This window comes from Ranitomeya variabilis, chromosome 4, assembly GCF_051348905.1.
Source record: "Ranitomeya variabilis isolate aRanVar5 chromosome 4, aRanVar5.hap1, whole genome shotgun sequence".
Classification (NCBI taxonomy): domain Eukaryota; kingdom Metazoa; phylum Chordata; class Amphibia; order Anura; family Dendrobatidae; genus Ranitomeya; species Ranitomeya variabilis.
The window spans coordinates 69071661-69096200 of NC_135235.1; the positions used below are offsets into that span (position 1 = coordinate 69071661).

Consider the following 24540-nt stretch of genomic DNA (forward strand, 5'->3'; position numbering starts at 1 on the left):
CCCACCTCTGGCGATTTTACTGTTCGCACCGTTTGGTCCTCCTGCTATGCCAGCATGTCTCTTATACTTATTCCCCTCTTTTCTTTGATGCCTAAATTATTTGGCTAGCATTATCTGTATGTATTTTTGACTCAATAAATTACTTTTCGGTTTCACCTTTTGGTGTTCTTTGTACTCCATGGTGCTCTGTGTTGTTATAGTACACATCCTTGTCTATTCCTGTGCTTTTCCCTACTTCTTTTAGAATGCTCCCAGGTTGTACCATTTCATCCGGTACCGCAGCGTTTCCTCTGTCCAGCTTCACTACCTTTAGGAGTTCTCCTGTCTATGTCACACCAGATATAAGGGCATCTGCCCGTGTAGTAAGCTGCCACATCTTGGTGCTGCTCTGCATTACACTATTGCTGTTTCCTTCAGTTCCCAAGCCCTGGACTGCTAGGCTCCTAGCTTCAAATGTTACGGGGCCCATTGTCTTGCTCTAAGGCCCTACTGGACTGTCTGGGCTCCCTGGACAAGTGAACTCCAATATGGAAATACTCCTATCTTACCCACAGCTGGCCCTTCCTACATTATCTATTTACTATCTTATGTGTGCTAAGGTGTCCACATCTAGTGGACTAACTTACGTACTGCACTTTCCCTACATGTACAATAGAAAGCATATACATTTAGCAGCATAAAGGAACACAACAATATTTACAGAGTAAAACATAAATAGCAATTCACATTTATACACTGACTTAACTTGTTCAAAGGGGAGGGGTACAAGTCAATCCTGGTACACCCCTTACAGACTGATGGATTGTTAGGGGGCTGTTTGTTTTGTCTGGGTTTTATTGAACACAGAAAGGATAAAAAAAGTCTTCAAAAAGCGATTCAAGGAGTTTTTAAAAAAAAAATTTCATAGGGTTGTCCAACCCTAACATTTTTTTCTACAATTGTTTGTTTTGTCACAGGATCACACAGAGCGTCATCACAGAAATAGTCGCTGATTCACTCTTCCAGTTCCTTGATGACTGTAGCCACATCCTTCAGCACTAGTGTGATTTCTAGATGGCACCCACATAGCTTCTGTGTTGGATCCAAATTGGATCCAAGAAGGTGATAGAAGGTCAGTATGCCACCATTTGTTATTTTGAAAACAGCCATACCTAGGAATTTTTTTAAGGTCCCACAAACACTTAAGTTAACATTTTACAAAAATACTGGTTTATATAAATTGATTTATATAATCAAGTGATTCAAGTGAATGGGCCTGAGCTGTATTATACAGGAATGGAAAAACATGCAGCAGGCACTTTATTACCTAGCTACACTTGGTAGTAGCTGTGCCTCAGCACTGCTGCTCAGTGCATCTTTGTCTAATTTCAGTGACTAGGACTGAGCTTCAATAGGGGGTAATGCCACTACAAAATAAATGGCAATGTGCCTGGTAAGAAATAAGGAGGGCACAGTCACTGGATGTCCATGGCCAACTTTGGTCAGCTGAAATCAAATCTAAGGATGCACCATGAACATTACAGCCCTGGAAAGCCTGGGCTCTTCTTTATGGTCTACTCTTCACTTAACCCAATTGATTAAAATGAAAATGACAGCAATTTCACGCCTCCAGCCTTGAAAATAGTTATTTTATGGCAGCAGAAGAGAAAATCTAGTTTGTCCAGCTGCCAACATCGTACACATTCTAATGATCAGAATTTTTGCTTTTTAGTTTCTTCATGTCTGGTTTATGCCAATCTGTAGATATTTGGGCCACTATATAAGGGGTCCTTGCACTAGAGAACTGCACCAAGTGCTTGCTCAGATGCATCTCTTTCCTGTATTGAACAATGTCTTTAATGCTTTTTTTCCCCCAGACGTATAAATAAAAAGTGTTGATTTAGTGGTAGAACTCTCATCACCTCCTTCTTAGGATAGTAATTTCCATTTCTATTATCATGATGGGAAATCATTCTACCCTATGTGCTCTATGTTATTTCTGGATGACTGCTTTACTTGCTCTCATACTTTGTGTAGGCTGCGATCAGTGTGACATCTCTGTTATAAAAGTGAGAAAGACTGTGGATGTCATTACTTCCTGTCCGTCTGGAAACCATCTTAAACACCTGTGCTGGAGTTACATGGGTTACAGTGGGTGGGTGTATATAATTTTTTTTCCCTGCATATGAGTATTATCAGATCATAGTGAGAAACCTGGTTCCAAACCTTTAAGGGGGCATTTGCTTTTTCCCTCTGTATGATGTTGTTTGCTCGCTTCCCGAAGAAGTGGAGCGAAACGCGCGTCGGGGCAGAGGAAATCCACCTTGTGCGATAGCGGCTCAGCTCTGACAAGTATACTTTATAAATATTTTGAACCTTGACATGACTTGCTGCTCTGCGATATTTGCGTGCACAAGAGGCACTTAAAAATTAAGCACATAAACTGAGCACGGAGTATGTCCTCAATATCATACCTGTCATCTATATCCAACTAGCATTGCTTTCAGGGATAGGGTGCTATTACAAAACTTAGCATGCTACCTATAGCAGCAACATAAAAAAGTTTTCTTATAGTGTACAACTCCTGAATCCAAATTTTTAGCATTTATACAGTATTTGATTCTGGGCCATTTTTGACACACTCTGCACATTGTTGGTATTATTTTTCCCTCTTTTCCAGCACCTTTCTAGATCAATTATGTACTTTCTAAAGCAATTGTTTTGATATTTTGTGAAATAAAAATTACTTTTTATCTTATATTTATTTGTCTTATATACTTCTTTTGCAACTCTAAAGATACACAACAAGGGTTAATTAGTAGCATGGTTATTTGAGTAGAGAAGTATTACTTAACTGAATACTTGTTGACTAATTTTTGCTAATTAATTGCTTATGATTGGGCAACATCATGAAGGGGAAAAAATAAACGGCACCAGAAAAGAATCTCTGTTAATGCTTTGTTTAAAGAGGACCTTTCACCAATGTTTGCTGTATAAACTGTACATTTCTATTCATAATAGCAGGAATGTACATAAAAGTGTTTTTTTCTCCATTTTGTTGTACAGATACAGGGCACCAAAATTACTGGTGCATATTGTGTTAATTTTATGGGCAGTTCATTTCATTCAGCTCTGTGGTCTTGTACATTCCTACCACTATGACAAAATAATATCATTAAAAATTACAGCTTGGCGCGCAAAAAATAAGCCCTCACCCAACCACAGATCACAAAAAAAAGGAGACGTTACAGGTATCGGAAAAATGGCATTTTTTTTTTTAACAAAGTTTGGAATTTTTTTTCACCACTTAGATAAAACAGAACCTAGACAGGATTAGTGTCTATGAACTCTTAATGATGTGGAGAATCATAATGAAAGGTCAGTTTTAGCATTTATTGAACATACAATATACACATACAAGACCAATATAAATGGGTTGTGTATCCACTAAACAATAACACCTACAAACATGATATACAACTACAAAATGTTAATTTAATCATATTAATAAATGTATTCAATAATAAAAAACAAGATGAAATATCCAACCAGGGGAAGACAAAAATTCATTTCCAAGTTAACACCAAGTCATGAAAAATATTTTTTGACCATACATGATAATGCAATACAAAAAAAATAAAAATAAATAATTGTACAGTACCATGATGTGCAAAAAAGATAATTCACACACACACACACACACACACATATATATATATATATATATATATATATATATATATATATATATATATATATATATATATATATATATATATATATATATATATATATATATATATATATACACACACACACACATATTGATACAAGGAACAATTACTGGCATTCTCCCACGTTCAAGAGTTCATCTGAGTTCAGGCTGTGAGGGAGCGCAGACTCAGTGACGGCACCGCTAGTCACTGAGTCTGCGCTGGCAGGATTTCATTAATTCCCCAGTAGTTTACAGCGTGGCCGGTCGCATCTTGACACCATCCTGGTTGCAAACTGTATATACCCCAGATATGGATTACGGCGTGGGACACAACAACGGACAGGTATGGTATAAATGTTGGCTTATTATTTTACCGTATGTTTATTACAGGAGATCGAGGGCGTCGCATGGATTAGCAGAACAATAAAGATGGGAAAACTGTGTTGTGTTTTACTTCATTAAAATACTTTATTTTGGCTGTGTGTTTATTTGACTCTTCAACAACTATAGGATTAGTAATAGATAGGTGTCTTATTGACACCTCTCCATTACTAAGCCGGGCTTGATGTCACCTTACAATAGAAAGGTGACATTAACCCCAAATTATTACCCCAAATGCCACCTCTACAGTGCAGTGACAAGAAAGAGGCTTAGTGCCAGAATTGGCGCATATTAGAGATCTGCCATTTCTGGGGCGGCTGGGGGCAGATGTTTGCAGCCAGGGGGGGCAATAACAATGGACCCTTCCTAAGCTATGAATATCTGCCCCCAGTCTCCGGCTTTCCCTCTCTGGCTTGAAAAATTGCGCTGGAGCCCACACCATTTTTTTGCCCAAAAAGGTTATTTTATTAAATACGCACATGTCCCATAATTTGCACACACACTATACTAATTATATTGGTCACTGACATCTATATATCTAACTATTCAGCATGGATTTACTGTATGTAAACCATGTCTCCTATCCTGTTGAATGAAATGAAATGACAAATGAATTAACAGCTATTCTTCTATCTATCTGTCTATGAAATATAAAAACATATATACAGTACAGTGCCTTGTGAAAGTATTCGGCCCCCTGGAACTTTTCAACCTTTTCCCACATATCATGCTTCAAACATAAAGATACCAAATGTAAATTTTTGGTGAAGAATCAACAACAAGGGGAACACAATTGTGAAGTTGAACGAAACTTGTTGGTTATTTTAAATTTTTGTGGAAATTCAAAAACTGAAAAGTGTGGCGTGCAATATTATTCGGCCCCTTTACTTTCAGTGCAGCAAACTCACTCCAGAAGTTCATTGTGGATCTCTGAACGATCCAATGTTGTCCTAAATGCCTAATGATGATAAATATAATCCACCTGTGTGTAATCAAGTCTCCGTATAAATGCACCTGCTCTGTGATAGTCTCAGGGTTCTGTTTGAAGCACAGAGAGCATCATGAAGACCAAGGAACACAACAGGCAGGTCCATGATACTGTTGGGAAGAAGTTTAAAGCCGATTTGGATGCAAAATGATTTCCAAAACTTTAAACATCCCAAGGAGCACTGTGCAAGCAATCATATTGAAATGGAAGGAGTATCATACCACTGCAAATCTACCAAGACCTGGCAGTCCCAAGACTTTTTGGCAACAATGCCAAATGATATGTTTGGTGTAAAGGCAACACAGCTCATCACCCTGAACACACCATCCCCACTGTCAAACATGGTGGTGGCAGCATCATGGTTTGGGCCTGCTTTTCTTCAGCAGGGACAAGGAAGATGGTTACAATTGGTGGGAAGATGGATGGAGTCAAATACAGGACCATTCTTGAAGAAAACCTGTTGGAGTCTGCAAAAGACCTGAGACTGGGACGGAGATTTGTCTTCCAACAAGACAATGATCCCAAACATAAAGCAAAATCTACAACGGAATGGTTCACAAAATAAACGTATCCAGGTGTTAGAATGGCCAAGTCAAAGTCCAGACCTCAATCCAATCGAGAATCTGTGGAAAGAGCTGAAAACTGCAGTTCACAAATGATCTCCATCAAACCTCACTGAGCTCGAGCTGTTTGCCAAGGAAGACTGGGCAAGAATTTCAGTCTCTCGATGTACAAAACTGATAGAGACATAACCCAGGCGACTTGCATCTGTAATCGCAGCAAAAGGTGCCACAATAAAGTATTAAGTTAAAGGGGCCGAATAATATTGCATGCCCCACTTTTCAGTTTTTGAATTTCCACAAAAATTTAAAATAACCAATAAATTTCGTTCAACTTCACAATTGTGCTCCACTTGTTGTTGATTCTTCACCAAAAATGTACATTTGGTATCTTTATGTTTGAAGCATGATATGTGAGAAAAGGTTGAAAAGTTCCAGGGGGTTGAATACTTTCGCAAGGCACTGTATAGATGTGTGTCACTGACATATATATATGTATATATATATATATATACACCCATTCTATGTGTATATGTGCAATCTATCTTTTCTACTTTAACCTGTCAGTGTGTTTTTACAGTAGCAGCATATGAATTGATGACTTTTCAAAGGACAACGGTGCGTAAAAATTGCACAGCACTCGCATAGTGCGAGTGCTGTGCAATTCTTTATCGCACCCATTGACTTCTATTGTGGGATGCGATCCTTTTTCTGATTACAATCGCAGCATGCTGCGATTTTTTTCCAGCCCGATCGTGATCTGATCCAAGCTGGAAAAAAAAATGCAGATTGAGCACACCATGATAGATTAACATTGGTCCGAATTCAATCCAATTTTTTATCGGATTGAATTCGTCCGATTTCATTGCAAGTGGGCATGAGCCCTAACTCTGCTAGGAGTTCACTTTTGTGCTTTTAGGATGGAATTAAGTTAACAAAGGTGTTCTTCTTCCACTTGTACAAAGTGTTTTATTACTAAGCTGTGTTTGTTAAAACACATTTTTTTGTAGCACATATCGACTCCTCGAGGCACAGGTGTGACATCAATTATGACACAGCAACTTTTAGTGCATGTTTTAAACAAATTGCTGAGAATGTTCCGGAATCCTTGCTTATTTTCATAAACCTCTTTGCTGTTTGCATGGGAATTGCACATTTCCGATACCTTCTTATACCCAGAATATCAAGTAAGGTTTACATTCCATGCCGGGTTATGTAATAATGATACTGGTGCCTCAATGGGACAGTAAATCTGAATGCTTAAAAAGTGAAAAAAAAATATCCTAAATTTCAAGTAAATTTGGCCAGCGCATAGAAGAAGGTCCTGGAAATTAATTAAAGCAATACAGAAACATGCACATAAAAGCCATCTGTATACTCTTTTAAGCAAAATTGCTGTATGTAAGACTGAGAAAAATAATGTGACCACATGCATGTAGTATGTTGAGGCTTTTGCAGCATTTTTCCCAATTTTCTGGTAAAACAAAAACTTTGGTAAAAAAATCAAAACAATACGGATATGTAGGTATTTTTATAAATTGAGACAAAAATGCAACATAGCTGTAAAATGTGAATATATAATATATCTTTAGACTTGGCATAAAAAAACTTTTTATTTATGTCGTTGTTTTAGAGACTATGATTGATTTTTTTTTGCTATAATTTTTTTTCCCTCAAGGTTATGTCCAGCCATTCGCTAATGAAGCCTATATATATATATATATATATATATATATATATATATATATATATATATATATATATATATATATATCCCCTTCATGACCTTGGGATTTTCCATTTTTCCATGTTCGTTTTTCGCTCCCCTCCTTCCCAGAGCCATAACTTTTTTATTTCTCCGTCCATATGGCCATGGGAGGACTTATTTTTTGCGGGACGAGTTGTACTTTTGAACAAGATCATTGGTTTTAGCATGTCTTGTACTGAAAAATGGGAACAAAATTCCAAGTGCGGTGAAATTGCAAAAAAAGTGCAATCCCACACTTGTTTTTTGTTTCGCTTTTTTGCTAGGTTCACTAAATGCTAATACTGACCTGCCGTTATGATTCTCCAGGTCATTACGAGTTCATAGACACCTAAGATGACTAGGTTATTTTCCTAAGTGGTGAAAAAAAATTCCAAACTTTGCTTAAAAAAAAAAAAAAAAAAAAAAAATTGCGATATCCGTAGCGTTTCCATATTTCATGATCTGGGGTCGGTTGAGGGCTTATTTTTTGCGTGCCAAGCTGGCATTTTTAATGATACCATTTTGGTGCAGATACGTTCTTTTGATCGCCAGTTATTGCATTTTAATGCAATGTCGCGGCGACCAAAAAAATGTAATTCTGGCGTTTCAAATTTTTTTCTCGCTACGCTGTTTAGCGATCAGGTTAATGTTTTTTTTATTGATAGATCGGTCGATTCTGAACGCGATGATACCAAATATGTGTAGATTTGATATTTTTATTGATTTATTTTGAATGGGGCGAAAGGAGGGTGATTTAAACTTTCATATTTTTTAAATTTTTTTCACATTTTTTTAAACTTTTTTTTTTACTTTTGCCATGCTTCAATAGCCTCCATGGGAGGCTAGAAGCTGGCACAACTCGATCGCCTCTGCTACATAGCAGCGATCTGATGTTCGCTGCTATGCAGCAGAAATGCAGGTGTGCTGTGAGCGCCGACCACAGGGTGGTGCTCACAGCTACCGGCGATCAGTAACAATAGAGGTCTCAAGGACCTCTATGGTTACAATGGAGAAGCATCGCCGACCTCTGATCATGTGACGGGGGTCGGTGATGCGCTCATTTCTGGCCGCCCGGCCGGAAGCACCGGTTAAATGCCGCTGTCTGCGTTTGACAGCGGCATTTAACTAGTTAATAGGCGCAGGCAGATCGCGATTCTGCCTGCGCCTATTACGGGCACATGTCAGCTGTTCAAAACAGCTGACATGTCCCGGCTTTGATGCGGGCTCACCGCCGGAGCGGGGATCTGACCTCGGATGTACTATCCCGTCCGAGGTCAGAAAGGGGATATATATATATACAAGCAAATTTCCAAATCACTTTTTGTTTAAGTTTTTTAATATTTTAGAGATTACACAGGAGATATTTTTAAGGTTATGGCCGGGGTCACACTTGCGAGTGCAATGCGAGAAACGCGCGCGAGTCTCTCGCATCAATACCCGGCACTGCTGCCGGCACTCAGGACCAGAGCATTCAGCTGTATGTATTTCTGTGCAGCTGCACGCTCCGGTCCCGAGTGCCGGCAGCCGGGTATTGATGCGAGAGACTCGCGCGCATTTCCGCATTGCACTCGCAAGTGTGACCCCGACCTAAGGGAGTCTTGTGGAACAGCGATATTGATGGTTTGTCATCACAACAGGTCGTCCATATCAGATCCCAGTAACTCTATGTTTAAATGATTGAAGGGGCGACTTTTGAGCACCACATCCCCTTCAGCTTAGCCTATTGGTATTGTACCTCAGCGCTATCCACTTCAGTCAGTAGGATTGAGCTGCACAAAACTGCTCTGGTAAAACAGGTAAACATTTAAGGGGATGTGGCACTCGCCGGACTGCAGTGGCTCTTTTAATCAGCTGTTCATTTGTTGCTTCTAGACAGACTGTACCAATCATATCTGATTGGTCTTAGACTAAGGGTACCGTCACACAGTGGCACTTTGGTCGCTACGACGGCACGATCCGTGACGTTCCAGCGATATAGTTACGATCTCGCTGTGTCTGACACGCTACTGCGATCAGGGACCCCGCTGAGAATCGTACGTCGTAGCAGATCGTTTGAAACTTTCTTTCGTCATCAAGTGTCCCGCTGTGGCGGCATGATCGCAGCGTGTAACAAAGGTTGTATACGATGTGCGCACAGTAACCAACGGCTTCTACATCGCAAATACATCATGAAATTATCGCTCCAGCGCCGTGCATTGCGAAGTGTGACCGCAGTCTACGACGCTGGAGCAATAATGGAGCGACGCTGGAGCGTCACGGATCGTGCCGTCGTAGCGACCAAAGTGCCACTGTGAGACAGTACCCTAAGTTCACACTGGGCGTAATTGCAGCGTTTTTTTAATTCATTTTTTTTTAATGCAAATTTTCAGCTGCGTTTCACAGTACCAGCAAAGTCTATGAGATTTCAGAAATCTGAGGCACACACCTTATTTTTTTTTGTCATCAGGATTTTTTGTGCTTTGCGTTTTTTTTTGCACAATTGAGTATGTCACTTCTTTCAGTGTTATTCACCCATTGAAATGAATGGGTGATGAAAAACATTAAATAAAGCACCAAAAACGCAGATATCAGGTTTTGCTGCTTTTTTTGTGCCAAAACCTGATTTTATAGAATAGGATTTTTTTTCAACACTAACCTTTATCAGCATGCACAAGAGACAAATGTAGCATACCAAAAAAACACAGCAATAAGTGCAAAAAAAACGCAAGAAAAAAAACAAGGAAAAACTGTTTTTTTTCTGCAGCTTCTTTCCTGCCAAGAGATCAGGTATTGCGGCAGGAAAAAAACACTGAAAAAATGCCGAGTGTGAACTTACCCTTAAGGATAAGCATTCAATATCGAAGTCTTGGGGAAAAAAAACTTTAATAATCCATATCAAGTATTTTAATGCTATAATAGTGTGATATAATATGACTTTAAGGGAGATTTCCAATATTATATTATGACTGCCATCTACTTTACCTCCAATAAACCTTCTATCTGACCTGTCTCTGTCACCTGTCTGCTATTTGGAACTTTTCTGTGAATCTTAGTATCTAACATGTCAGCAATCAAATAGATCGTTTCTAAAGTGGAGATCAGTGAGAAACCTAGGTGCCCGATGTATAACAACGGCTCGTATAAGTAAAAGATCTCGCCACATAAAGGCCCCTAATATTTACCGTCACTGTGTTTGAAGATTTTCTGTGGGTTGGGCCCACTGACAGCAAACATGGGTATTATTGGTTCTTTGTCCACTGTGACACTGTGTTGTGATGTTAGTTTTCTATTGTATGACAGCATTAGTATCTCCTAAATAAAAAGTCAGGTCTCAAACCTCCTAATATCATAATGAAAGAATACATTAAAAAAAAAAACAAAAGCACAGAATGTCAGACTAGCTGTCTTGTTACTCATACATGTACATGAAAAATAAAGATTTTTCTCTTTAAAACCAAAATATCCTATGGTCCTTAACATCAAAATTGGCTCAGTTCTTAACTTCTTCCCATGATGTATTATTACATTATGGAGTGGGTGCATAGAGCTGGTTCAGGAGCTACAATCAGAACTAGCTCCGATTGCTGCTGTTAACCCCTTTAAACTCTAAGGCCGGTGTCACACTTGCGAGTACAATGTGAGAAACTTGGGCGAGTATCTCTCATCAATACCCGGCACTGCCGCCGGCACTCGGGACCGGAGTGTGCGGCTGCATAGAAATACATGCAGCTGAACGCTCCGGTCCCGAGTGCCGGCGGCAGTGCCGGGTATTGATGTGAGAGTCTCGCGTGAGTTTCTCGCATTGCACTCGCAAGTGTGACACTGGCCTAACAGTAGAATTCCCATTAGTTCCCTGAGATGTGATTGTTGGGTGCGAATAGATTGCCAAATCTATTAAAATTCCACACTTCTGCCATTCTAGTACTTCAAATGAGATCTTGTTTTTCGCTGTATTCTGAAATTTTGCAATATATAAAACAAAGGATTGCAAGTTCAAGATGGCTACGAGGAGGAAAGGGGGTGGCTTAAATGTTCACATTTTTTTCTCTTTTCAAAGTTTTTGTCAATTTCATTTAGTCTCCTTAGAGGTCTTGAACCTGCGATCCTCTGATCACCTATACAACATAATGCACTGTATAGGTCTTGAGTTTGCTCCATATAGTGATGGAGCAGTGGTAGAAGTATGTGGCAAAGTCCTCACCAGAGATGAAGGAGGGTAAAAGTGTTGAATAACTGTTTAGGGTTGTAGGATTAGAAAGATACAAGGGTTGTGAAGTAGGCCTGTTTAGCAGAGGTGAGGGTTGATTTGAATGCAAGCGTTGCTTGTTTGAATGTAGTGAAGACTGCATTTTCTTCCAATGCCGCTCTGCAACCCTGGACACTTGCCGAACCTTTTTAATGAGGTTATTGTACCAGGGTTAACTATTGATTCGTCACACTCTGCCATGCACAAGAGGGGCTATCATGTCAATAGCTGATGCGAGAGTGGCATAGAAAGTAGTTGCACTGTCTGTGTCATGGAGTGAGGATATGGATGCCAGTGGTAAAATGGAGTCAGAGTGTGTGAGTGTCTAAATTTGCGTGGTTTCTGCAGAGGCGTGCTAGTTGCTTGACATGGGTGACAGGTGAGGAGGATAGAAATGAGAAAGTGAGTAGGTTGTGAGGTTAGACAGGGAGCAGAGACGGATGAAGATGAGGTCTAATGTATGTCCGTTTGTGTGGGTGGCTGATGAGAAACAATGAGTAAATCCAGAAGATGAAGTAAGCGACAGGAGTTTGGAGGCTTCTGACTGATGGGTGTCAGTGGGAATGTTGAAGTCATTCTTGATGACGGTGGGAATGCCAGCAGAGAGAAAGTGAGGAAGTTAGGTGGAGAATTGGTCAATAAAGGCAGTGGCTGGACCTGGGGGTTGGTTTATGACAGCCTCTTGCAGGTTGAAGGGAGAGTAGATACAGAGTACACTCCTAAAGAAGGGAGGATAAGGGAGGGTAGAGGTGGGATTAGGTTGAAGTTGCAGTTGGTAGAAAGGAGAAGATCCACTCCTCCACCATGTCTGAGGAGAGTGGATGAAGAAGAGGGCACCGCAACAAAGTGTAGCAGTGGAGCCAGTGTCAGAGAGTGTCAGCTATGTTTTGGTGAGGCCCAGGAAGGAAAGATTGTGAGAGGTAAAGAGCTTGTCAGGATTATGTGGAGCTTATTGCAGATGAAGTGGGTGTTCCAGAGTGCTCCAGAGAGAGGGAGTGGGTGGCGTCAAAGACACAGGTTTTACATAGGAGAGATTCATTAGGTTTGGAATGATAGGAGGGGGAATTAATGGTAAGTAACAGTTGTGGGGGTTCAGGATTGGGAAAAACGTTGCCAGCAGTGAGGAGAAGCAGATAGAGCAGGTGGGAGAAGGAGAGTAGCTGGCTTGTTTTGTTTTAGTAGGATCGATCTGAGGTTAAGGAGCAGGTCTGCAGATGAGGTCAGATGGGGAGGCAAGAGGGAAGGAGAGATAATATATTTGTTTAGAGGGTGCTGGGGTTTGGGGATAGTGAAGGAGAGTGATGATTAGTGGAGCAAAAACTGTAAGGGCATATGTAAACATAGTGAAAGAGTAAGTGTGGGAAAAAAAGAAAAGCCAAGTACATTTAACCCCTTTCCGACATCGGGCGTAATAGTACGCTGATGTCGGACTCCCTCCCTTTGATGTGGGCTCCGGTGCTGAGCCCACATCTTTTCCAGCACATTTCAGCTCATATATAATATATGAGTTTCACTTTTTGTATTGAAGAACTGAAATAAATTAACTTTTTGATGATATTCCAATTTTCTGAGATGCACCTGTACTTTGCATTTTGCGGAACAGAAAACCCCCAGCTCCGTTACTTAAGAACTTCATAACAGAATACACGAAAATGTGTTTTTTAAATTGAAAACCCCCTTTAAGTTGTTTCTGGAGTAAACAATCCCCCTTTATTTGCATTATATTAGAACACTAAGGCCATGTGCACACGTTCAGGATTTTTCACGTTTTTTTCGCGTTTTTTTCGCTATAAAAACGTCATAAAAACGCGAAAAAAACACTTACATATGCCTCCTATTATTTACAGGGTATTCTGCATTTTTTGTGCAAATGTTGCGATTTTTTCCGCGAAAAAATCGCATCGCGGAAAAAAAAGCAACATGTTCATTAAAAATGCAGAATTGCGGGGATTCCGCACACCTAGGAGCCCATTGATCTGCTTACTTCCTGCACGAGGCTGTGCACACCATGCGGGAAGTAAGCAGATTATGTGCGGTTGGTACCCAGGGTGGAGGAGAGGAGACTCTCCTCCACGGACTGGGCACCATATAATTGGTAAAAAAAAAGAATTAAAATAAAAAATAGTCCTATACTCACCCTCTGATGGCCCCCGAAGTGTTCCCACCTCTCCGGTGCATGCTTTCTCTTCCGTTTCTATAGATGGTGTGGTTCAGGACCTGTGATGACGTCGCTGTCTTGTGATTGGTCGCGTGACCGCTCATGTGACTCACGCGACCAATCACAAGCCGCGACGTCATCGAAGGTCCTGAACCACACCGGCATCTATAGGAACGGACGCCGCTGAGGAGATTGGCTGTCTGCAGAGGGTGAGTATAACCATTTTTTTATTTTTTTTATTATTTTTAAACATTCTATCTTTTACTATAGATGCTGCATAAGCAGCATCTATAGTAAAAAGTTGGTCACACTTGTCAAACAAGCGATCGCTTGGAAAACTTTAGCATTCTGCAAGCTAATTACGCTTGCAAAATGCTAAAAAAAACGCGAAAAAAACAGAAAAAAAACGCAAAAAAAAAATGCGGACTTCATGCAGAAAATTTCCGGTTTTCTTCAGGAAATTTCTGCAAGAAATCCGGACGTGTGCACATACCCTAATAGTTTGAAGTTATGTTACTCTATGATCCTTTAATTGATATCAGTACTCATGTTTTGCATTTATCCCAGTGTTGGACTACCTGTCATGCTGTACAGAGGATGCAAACAGGTCATGCAAATGTTTCTGCTCGTGGGAGATCTCCATAAGAGTAGAGGCCACAAGGAACATCATAATTTTGCATAATGTCTAGTTTGGAACCAAAGTTCCTCAAATATCGGACCTTTTGCATATGCCAGCACTCTTAACACACAAAATACATCCCTGAGTTTAACAAACACTATTGCTCATTGAAATATCATGCTGAAGTTTTTATCAGATCTGAAGATCAGCAATTACCAGGAAGCTTTCTGATTTTTAATATGATCAATTTCCACCATCATTTTTTATGAAAAAACAATATGTTAAATAGTGCAAACTTGTAGATTGTGTAAATTGGGGTAAACACGTTTTCCTACAAGAACTTTTTATCCGTAGATTTTTATCTGTAGAAGTTCATGCTCCTGTTCTGAGCAAGCAATATTTTTATTCTCAACAGGGATGTGGTCATGTGTGTACACACGCTTATATTCCACTGTCATGGAAGAAACAGGGACAATAAGCATGTTCACTCATCTCTCCTTTATATCACTGTCCACCAGCGGCCACCTCTGGACTGAGGCTACTCATGAATTTAATTTATGGATCTAGTTCCTTTTGGTGCACGTTTTCAAAATTAATTATCGTATTAAGGATTTGGAACACAGAATAATATTAAAAATCACAAATGTAACACATGATCATAGGGCTCATAGCAAAAAATTGTCTCTCTCCGCCACTACCATTTTTCGCAGCATATCCAATGAAACTTTTAATTTTTTTTTATCCCAAATACCAGCCAATAGGCATAATGCAAAAAGTGATGTTACAGTACAGAGATAATATGCATAGTAATGTCACAGTAGAGAGAATGCACATAGTGACATTAAAGTACATGGATAATGTTCACAGTGATGTCACAATACTGAAATAATGCACACAGTGAAATTACAGTACAGGGATGTTATACACAGAGATGTCACTATAATAGTATAACACACAGGGTCGGACTAGCCCACCGGAGAACCAGAGGATTCTCCAGTGGGCCCAGGCGCTGACACCTGCTGACATACAGGGCTGGCAGCTGGCTAGGGACCCCACTGCTCCAGGAGCCCCCAGCTAGTCGTGTGTCGCTAATAGCAGCACACCATGTAGCTGCTATGAGGCCCATGAGTCAATGGGGCCCACCTGGTGCCAGCGGAGCAGTGGGTGACAGGAGGCAGAAGCCGGCTGCTGAGGCTAAAGCCTGTCCCCGCTGCTAAAGAGAATTGAATATTCACTCTTTCCCATGCCCCCATGGGCGTGGAGAGGAGTGAATATTAATTTCACTTTTATAGCCGGCAGTGTTAGCTGCAGGCAGTGGCTGCCCGCTATCAGGGCTGACAGACCAGGGCCCCCACTCCCCCAGAGGCCCCCAGCCAACCTGGCACCTACGGAGCCTGTAAGTCAGGGGGGCCCGATGCCAGCGCCGCCCCCAGTGCACGCCGCATTCAACTGTATTGGCATCTTTGATACAATGATACAGTGACTTGTGATGTATGAGATGGTGGTGCTGAATGTAGCTTGCTCATGAAGTTTTGCCACATTTTGTCCATGTTAACCCTGCCTTCTGAGGTGCTGATGGTGCACCAGCTGGGTTGGCATGTTTCTCCTCTGCCTCTGCCTTGTTTTTCTGCCTCTGAGTGCCACCCTGCTGTGAACACGGTTGTTCCTCCTCCTCCTCATCATAATTATCATCATCCTCCCAAACTGTCCCCTGGCTGTACAGTTGGGTACCTAGCCGATGTTGGGACAGTAACCCACCCTCCGAACCATGTGTGGATGACAGGCCTGATAACGGTGTGGACGGTGTGCTCCTCCTCCTGCTCCTCTTTTTCCTGTGCACCATCTCATCCATCATGTCCTGAATTGTTTTTTCCAGCAGGAATATAAGTGGTATTGTAATGCTCATGCTGGCGAAACCTGCGCTGGCTATATTGGTGAAATATTCAAAGCAGTGCTACACGGCACACACGTCATTCTTGGTAAAGTGGTGTTGTTCTACAGTGCGACTCAGCCATGTGTGCTGCAGCTGAAGCTCCACTATTGCCTGCTGCTGCTCGCACAGTCTCTCCAGCATACGCAGGATTGAGTTCCACCTTGTTGTTACATTGCATATCAGCCGGTAAGGGGGAAGGCAGAAAATACGCTGCAGCACAAACAGGCAAGCAGATGCAGGGTGAGAAGGCAAAAAGTGCACACACTGCTGCACTTTCAGCACCAACTACAACATGTGTGGGTAGTTTTTCAGAAAGCTCTGCATCACCAAGTTTAGCACATGCACTAGGCAAGGGATGTGGAGAACTGACTTCCTGTGCCGAATGAGGAGGCGGTGGGGGAAGAAGAAAAGCAGGAGGAGGTAACATGGACAGATAACGTCCAGCAATACCAGGTGGTGGTAGGACATGAGCTAGAATGCTTTCCGCTTATACCCCAGCCACCAATACATTTACTCAGTGGGCAGTTAAGGAAATGTAACGTCCCTGGCCGTGCTTACTGGGCTACGTATCGGTGGTTATGTGGACTTTGCCACTGATGGCGTTGCACAGTGTTCACTTGATTTGGGCTGCAACATGTTTGTGCAGGGCAGGGATGGCCTGCCAGAAAATGTAGTGATGACTGGGAACAACATACTGAGGGACAGCTACCGACATCAGTTTTTAAAACTGTCTGTTTCCACCAGCCGAAATGGCAGCATTTCAAAGGCCAGTACTTTGGAAATGCTGTAATTCAGGACCATGGCTTGTCGGTGGCTAGATGTCACAACACAGCTGTTGGGTGATCCGGGACCAGGGGCTGTCCCTATCTCTAGGGGGCGCCCTAGCTTGCCCTGTTTCCTGGGATACTTCTGAAGGTGAAGATGCCGGTGCCTCCACCCTTGCCTTATCTCCTGAGTTAGCCCTCCATCTGTTCTCTTCCCCCACCCAAGGAAGAAGGGCGCTATTGTACACCGCAGTACACCAACCCGACAAACAAGGCTAAACAAACAAGGTTTAACAGAAAACTCCAGGCATACAAAATATTCACTCACATATAACAGAGGAATGCATCGGGGAGTGGAGGTAGGGGAAAAAACAAAAATAGAGAACAGAAGGGAATTACCACACTTACAAACCACGTAACAGTCACAGATAACTCCTCCAATACTCCTCCACCTCTCCCTGCTGAAGCCATCCAGCATATGCTAACTCTGACGAGGATTTGCATCAGAGCCCAGATTATAAAGGGAATGGGAATGGCTAATTGAGCTCAGCTGTGAGCTCAGGGCTCCCAAACATAGCTGATTAATCCCTGTTCTACCTGAAGAATTAAGCACCATTAAAATGAAGGAGAAGTGCTTCTTCTCAGTGCATGAGTGGGAGTAATCAGACACCACAGTCTTCTAGCTACTCCCTGTTGCGGAAACCCCATAACAGTACCCCCCCTTCTACGAGGGAGCTCCAGATCCTCAGGACCAGGTTTATTGGCGTGTGCCACATGAAAAGCCCTGACCAGTCAGGCCGCATGGACATCAGATGCTGGTACCCACATCCTCTCCACAGGACCATACCCCTTCCAATGTACCAGATACTGAAGCGACCAATGGACAAAACGAGAATCCATGATTTTTTCTATCTGAAACTCCAAGTTTCCATCGACAATGACAGGAGATGTTGGTAGTGGTGATGGTATTGGAGAAGTTCAGAAAAATAATCACTGCACATGTACAAGAAAAATAATGCTTCAAGTGAGTATTTATTTGATGCTGATAGGTGAAGTGACAATTTAAAAACGTTTCGGCCAATTAATGGCCTTTATCATATAGTCGAGTCAGTGGTGGTGCAGCGGAGGATGCAGGCACTCTTGTGTCTTTGCAGTGAATGAGCTCTCTGTCTTTCCTATTCCTGGTATTGGAGAAGTAACATATTTTTTTGAGGAGAGATCAATGGAACACATTATGGATCCTAAAAGTAGGTGGTAAAGCAAGGCGAAATGCTACAGGATCAACAATGGCTATGAACTTGTAAGGACCTATAAACCTGGGACCCAGTTCCCAAGATGGAACTTTCAACTTAATCTGGTCCTGACCCAACAAAAGTCTCCGATCAACCACACTCTTATAGGCAGGGTACATAAAGCCACAAACCGCTTGTGCTGTACCGATTTCCACTGTCCAACACCACCTTTTGTTTGCAGGGACAGTGGAAGCTACATTTTTTTTCCTCAGCGCTGTAGCTCATTGGGCTGCACTAGAAGGCTCCCTGACCCTGATAGCTGCGTTGCTGTGCCTGTGTGTACACCGCTGTGCAAACCAACTGCTTTTTTCAAAGCACAAATCCTGTTTTTCCTTCCTTTCTGCACAGCTATCTTGTGTGTTTGTCCACACTTTTGTGTGCAGCAGTCCTTTTTATAGCATACTTTTCTGAGATAACTGCAGGGAGATAAATATTGGCAAGTCTGCCTCCGTGCCATTGCTGTGTGTGGCATCTGTCTCTCATTGTGTGGCACCGAAAACACTGTGTAATACTTGGCCATTTATTTATTTTTTTTGGGTACATTCTCCCTTTCAAAAAAAAAAAAATAGTGGGAGATAAATATTGGCAAGTCTGCCTCCATGCCATTGCTGTGTGTGGCATCTGTCTCTCATTGTGTGCCACCGAAAACACTGTGTAATACTTGGCCATTTTTTTTTTTTTTTTTGGGTACATTCTCCCTTTTCAAAAAAAAAATTAGTGGGAGCTAAATATTGGCAAGTCTGCCTCCGTGCCATTGCTGTGTGTGGCATCTGTCTCTCATTGTGTGCCACCGAAAACACTGTGTAATACTTGGCCATTTTTTTTTTTTTTTTTGAGTACATTCTCCCTTTTCAAAAAAAAAATTAGTGGGAGATAAATATTGGCAAGTCTGCCTCCGTGCCATTGCTGTGTGTGGCATCTGTCTCTCATTGTGTGCCACCGAAAACACTGTGTAATACTTGGCCATTTTTTTTTTGGGGGGTACATTCTCCATTTTCAAAAAAAAAAAAATAGTGGGAGATAAATATTGGCAAGTCTGCCTCCGTGCCATTGCTGTGTGTGGCATCTGTCTCATTGTGTGCCACCGAAAACACTGTGTAATACTTGGCCATTTTTTTTGGGGGGGGTACATTCTCCCTTTTCAAAAAAAAAAAAATAGTGGGAGATAAATATTGGCAAGTCTGCCTCTGTGCCATTGCTGTGTGTGGCATCTGTCTCTCATTGTGTGCCACCGAAAACACTGTGTAATACTTGGCCATTTTTTTTTGGGGGGGTACATTCTCCCTTTTCAAAAAAAAAAATTAGTGGGAGCTAAATATTGGCAAGTCTGCCTCCGTGCCATTGCTGTGTGTGGCATCTGTCTCTCATTGTGTGCCACCGAAAACACTGTGTAATACTTGGCCTTTTTTTGGGGGGGGGGGTAAATTCTCCCTTTTAAAAAAAAATAATAGTGGGAGATTAAGATTGGCATTTCTGCTTGAGTGCTGGTCCTGTGTGTGCCATCTGTCTCAAATTATTGGGGCACAGAAAACCTAGTGTGTAACATTGGGCCTGATTTTCCTTTCAGTGTCAGGCACCTATAAAGGTATATATAAATCCTACAGAAGTTTGAGTTCACCTTATAAGTTGTTTTACAGTAACAAATAGCGTTACTTTGGTTACGTTTTCCAAACAATGAGGAAGTCTAGTGGAAGAGGTCGTGGCCGTGGGCAGTCATTGTCAGCTGGTAATGATGGTAGTGGTGGTGGAGCATCAGGTGGTCATGGTAAAAGCAGTACAGCACCTAAGTCTCGAGTTGTCGAGCCAGGTTCGTTGTCTGGCTACACAAGGCCTCGAACGCTCTCTTTTCTGGGAGTAGGAAAACCACTTTTGAAGCCGGAGCAGGAGGAACAAGTATTGGCTTTCATTGCTGACTCTGCCTCTAGCTCTTTCGCCTCCTCCTCGGAAAGTGCCAAATGTCAGAGCAGTGCATCGTCAGTGGATGCTCCCGGTCAGGAACAAGTCGCTTCCTTGTGTCCTTCACTAAAAACAACAGTTAAGGATGCGTCAGTCGACACAACAGGTTACTCCATGGAGCTCTTTACACATACCGTTCCTGGGTTAGACAGTGAAACAGTTAACAGGCCATGCCCATTAGAAGTTGAATCGGACATGGAGTGCACAGATGCACAGCCACAGCCAGATTACTATGATGTTCCTTTGACTCAGACCAGAACATTGCCCTCGCAGTGTACTGAGGCAGAATCAAACCCAGCGGAGACTATGGTGCCCTGTCACGAACGCTATACCACCGGCTTACACGGTGACACAGACGAAATTGCACACGACATAGAAGAGGAGGTCATAGATGACCCAGTTGTGGACCCCGATTGGCAGCCATTGGGGGAACAGGGTGCAGGCGGCAGTAGTTCTGAAGCGGAGGAGGAGGAGCTGCAGCAGGCATCAACATCACAACAGGTTCCATCTACCGGGCCCGTATCTGGCCAAAAACGCGTGGCAAAAACAAAACCAGTTGGAGGACATCGTGGCCATCCGGTTAAAGAAGCTCAGTCTGCAATGCCTGAAAAGGTATCCGATAGTAGAAAGAGTGCAGTCTGGCATTTTTTTAAACAACATCCAAATGATCAGCGCAAAGTCATCTGTCAAAAATGTTCAACAACCTTAAGCAGAGGTCAGAATCTTAAAAGTCTAAATACAAGTTGCATGCATAGACATTTATCCACCATGCATTTGCAAGCCTGGACTAACTACCAAACGTCCCTAAAGGTTGCAGCACCCTCGGCCAATGAAGCTAGTCAGCAACGCTACATCCCTTCCCTCCCTGTAAGCCGACCATTTCCCACACCACCTGCAGTATCTGTGCAGCTTTCGTCGCCAGGCCAAAGCAGTCAGGGAATCACCAGGTTAGTAGTAGGAAACACTGCATGTAGGGCACCGGCAAGAATACCATCTCCAACCCTCTCTCAGTCACCCATGTCCACCGGCACCACCGCTAGTTCCACGATCTCCAGCTCTCCAGTCCAGCTCACCCTACATGAGAGTCTTGTTAGGAAAAGGAAGTACTCATCCTCGCATCCGCGTACACAGGGTTTGAACGCCCACATTGCTAGACTAATCTCATTAGAGATGATGCCCTACCGGTTAGTTGAAAGCGAAGCTTTCAAAGCGCTGATGGACTACGCTGTACCACGCTACGAGCTACCCAGTCGACACTTCTTTTCTAGAAAAGCCATCCCAGCCCTCCAACAGCATGTTAAAGACCGCATCGTCCATGCACTCAGGCAGTCTGTGACTACAAAGGTGCACCTGACAACAGATGCATGGACCAGTAGGCATGGCCAGGGACGTTACGTGTCCATCACGGCACACTGGGTGAATGTGGTGGATGCAGGGTCCACAGGGAACAGCAATATTGGGACAGTTCTGCCTAGCCCACGGTCAAGGAAAGAGTTGGCTGTAGGCGTTCGCCCCCCCTCCTCCTCTTCCTCCTCCTCATGCAGAAGCGAGAGCTCGTCCACAGACCGCAGTCGCACATCCACTCCATCCACAGCTGCCACTGTTGCACACCAGGTGTGCCATTATGGGACAGCTAGTGGCAAGCGTCAGCAGGCTGTATTGGCAATGAAGTGTTTGGGCGACAACAGACACACCGCGGAAGTTTTGTCCGAGTTCTTGCAGAATGAAACTCAGTCATGGCTGGGCACTGTACATCTTGAGGCAGGCAAGGTAGTGAGTGATAACGGAAGGAATTTCATGGCTGCCATAGCCCTTTCCCAACTGAAACACATTCCTTGCCTGGCTCACACCTTAAACCTGGTGGTGCAGTGCTTCCTGAAAAGTTACCCGGGGCTACCCGATCTGCTCCTCAAAGTGCGCAGACTTTGCTCGCATATCCGCCGTTCGCCCGTACACTCCAGCCGTATGCAGAACTATCAGCGGTCTTTGAACCTTCCCCAGCATCGCCTAATCATTGACGTTGCAACAAGGTGGAACTCCACACTGCACATGCTTCAGAGACTGTGCAAACAGAGGCATGCTGTTATGTTTTTGTGGGAGGATACACATACACGGGCAGGCAGTTGGATGGCAGACATGGAGTTGTCAGGTGTGCAGTGGTCGAAGCTACAAGACCTGTGTCAAGTCCTTCAGTGTTTTGAGGAATGCACACGGCTGGTTAGTGCAGACAATGCCATAATAAGCATGAGCATCCCCCTAATGCGTCTGCTGATGCAAAGTTTGACGCACATAAAGGAGCAGGCGTCTGCAGCCGAGGAAGAGGAAAGCCTTGATGACAGTCAGCCATTGTCTGGTCAGGGCCGTGTAGAGGACGCTGTAGCGGGCGAAGAGGAGGAGGACGAGGAGGATGATGGGGATGAGTACTTTTTGAATGAGGAAGCTTCTCCTGGGCCAACAGAAATTAGTGGCATTGCAAGGCCGGGTTCTGTTTTTTTAAGGGAGACAAGTGACGTAGATTTGCCTGTAACTGCCCCTCCAACAAGCACAACCGCAGATTTGACAACTGGAACTTTGGCCCACATGGCGGATTATGCCTTACGTATCCTCAAAAGGTAGTATAGAAGAATAGGAGACAAAAAAGCGCATATAGGGTCTTATCCTCAGGACTGCTCTTAAAGAATTATGAGAGAACTGCTCACCTGATGGTGCAAAGTAAAGGCGTGTAATTTGTCAGCTGCTGCAGATCCACAGGTCGGCGCTGCGACCTCTTAGAGACATTAAAATAGATGAATGTGGATAAAATCTGCGCTGCTGTGACAAAGATATCTTTGTGTGGAAACTTCCTGAAGAAGAAGCCATGAGCTTCGAAACGCGTTGAATAAACCACCGAAACACCTTACAACTATATCTGGATTTATTATTTGTCACAGCAGCGCAGATTTTATCCACATTCATCTATTTTAACGTATCCTCAAAAGGGACACACGCATTATTAAAATGATGAGCGATGACGATTACTGGTTGGCCTGCATCCTTGACCCTCGCTATAAAGGCAAATTGCAAAATATTATGCCACATGAGAACCTCGAACAAATCTTAGCAACCAAACAAGCTACTCTTGTAGACCGTTTGATTCAGGCATTCCCATCACACAGCGCCGGTGATGGTTCTCACACAAGCTGCAGGGGGCTACATGGCAGAGGTGTTAGAGGTGCACAGATCAGAAGTGGCGTTGGACAGAGGGGTTTTCTGACCAGGTTGTGGAGTGATTTCGCAATGACCGCAGACAGGACAGGTACTGCAGCATCTATTCAAAGTGACAGGAGACAACATTTGTCCAGTATGGTTACTAACTATTTTTCAGCCCTTATTGATGTTCTCCCTCAACCGTCATTCCCATTTGATTACTGGGCATCCAAATTAGACACCTGGCCTGAATTGGCAGAATATGCGTTGCAGGAGCTTGCTTGCCCAGCAGCTAGTGTGCTATCAGAAAGAGTATTCAGTGCTGCTGGTTCAATATTAACCGAAAAAAGGACTCGTCTGGCTACCCAAAATGTGGATGATCTCACCTTCATTAAAATGAACCACTCCTGGATTTCAAATTATTTTGCCCCACCTTTCCCGGCTGACACCTAGCTTTCCTATAAAAAGGTCTTGCTTGTGGAGTGGTCTTACTGAGTGTTCAAATCTCTTAATTTGCAGCAGCTGTTTGAACAGCATACAACATGTTTACACATCCCCCAATGGGAAAACTCCCCCCACGGGGCCGTTGTCTCACTCTCGACACTTGGCGCAAGCACCCGTTAGTTACAGTGCTGTTTGTCAGAAGAGGTGGGTGTGCTCGCTTTTGGTCGACGGCACTGCCACTGGGTCCCTCATAGTACAATGTAGTGTCTCTGGCGGTGGTGGTGCGCACCCAACGTCAGACACATCGTTGTAACATGAGGGGCCCTGGGGCGGTACCGCCGGCCACAAGAGAGTCCCCCCCCCCCAGCTCAAACTGTGCTCTACCACGTGCAAAATTATCTCGCACAGCTCCACCAATGTTTAGTCTATGCGCTGACATCATTCAATGCCTGGCACTGACAAACAATACCAATTTGTTGACATCTATGATGCTAGTTAAAGTAGTCTGGGTCAGTGTCCTATATTGACACCAGTAAATACTAATTTACTGCCAAATTACTTTGTCATAAACTCTGCAAATGAGCCCACCCCTG

At 43.0% G+C, this 24540-nt stretch overlaps 1 long non-coding RNA gene across 1 annotated transcript in view; it reads left to right on the plus strand.

The window, feature by feature from the left end:
- Positions 1-977: 977 nt before the first annotated feature.
- LOC143768407 (uncharacterized) overlaps positions 978-24540 on the plus strand; it is a 33526-nt gene continuing 9963 nt past the window's right edge. Inside the window, exon 1 of the long non-coding RNA XR_013213849.1 lies at positions 978-1111. This is a non-coding gene — a long non-coding RNA (uncharacterized LOC143768407). The remainder of the gene's footprint in view (positions 1112-24540) is intronic.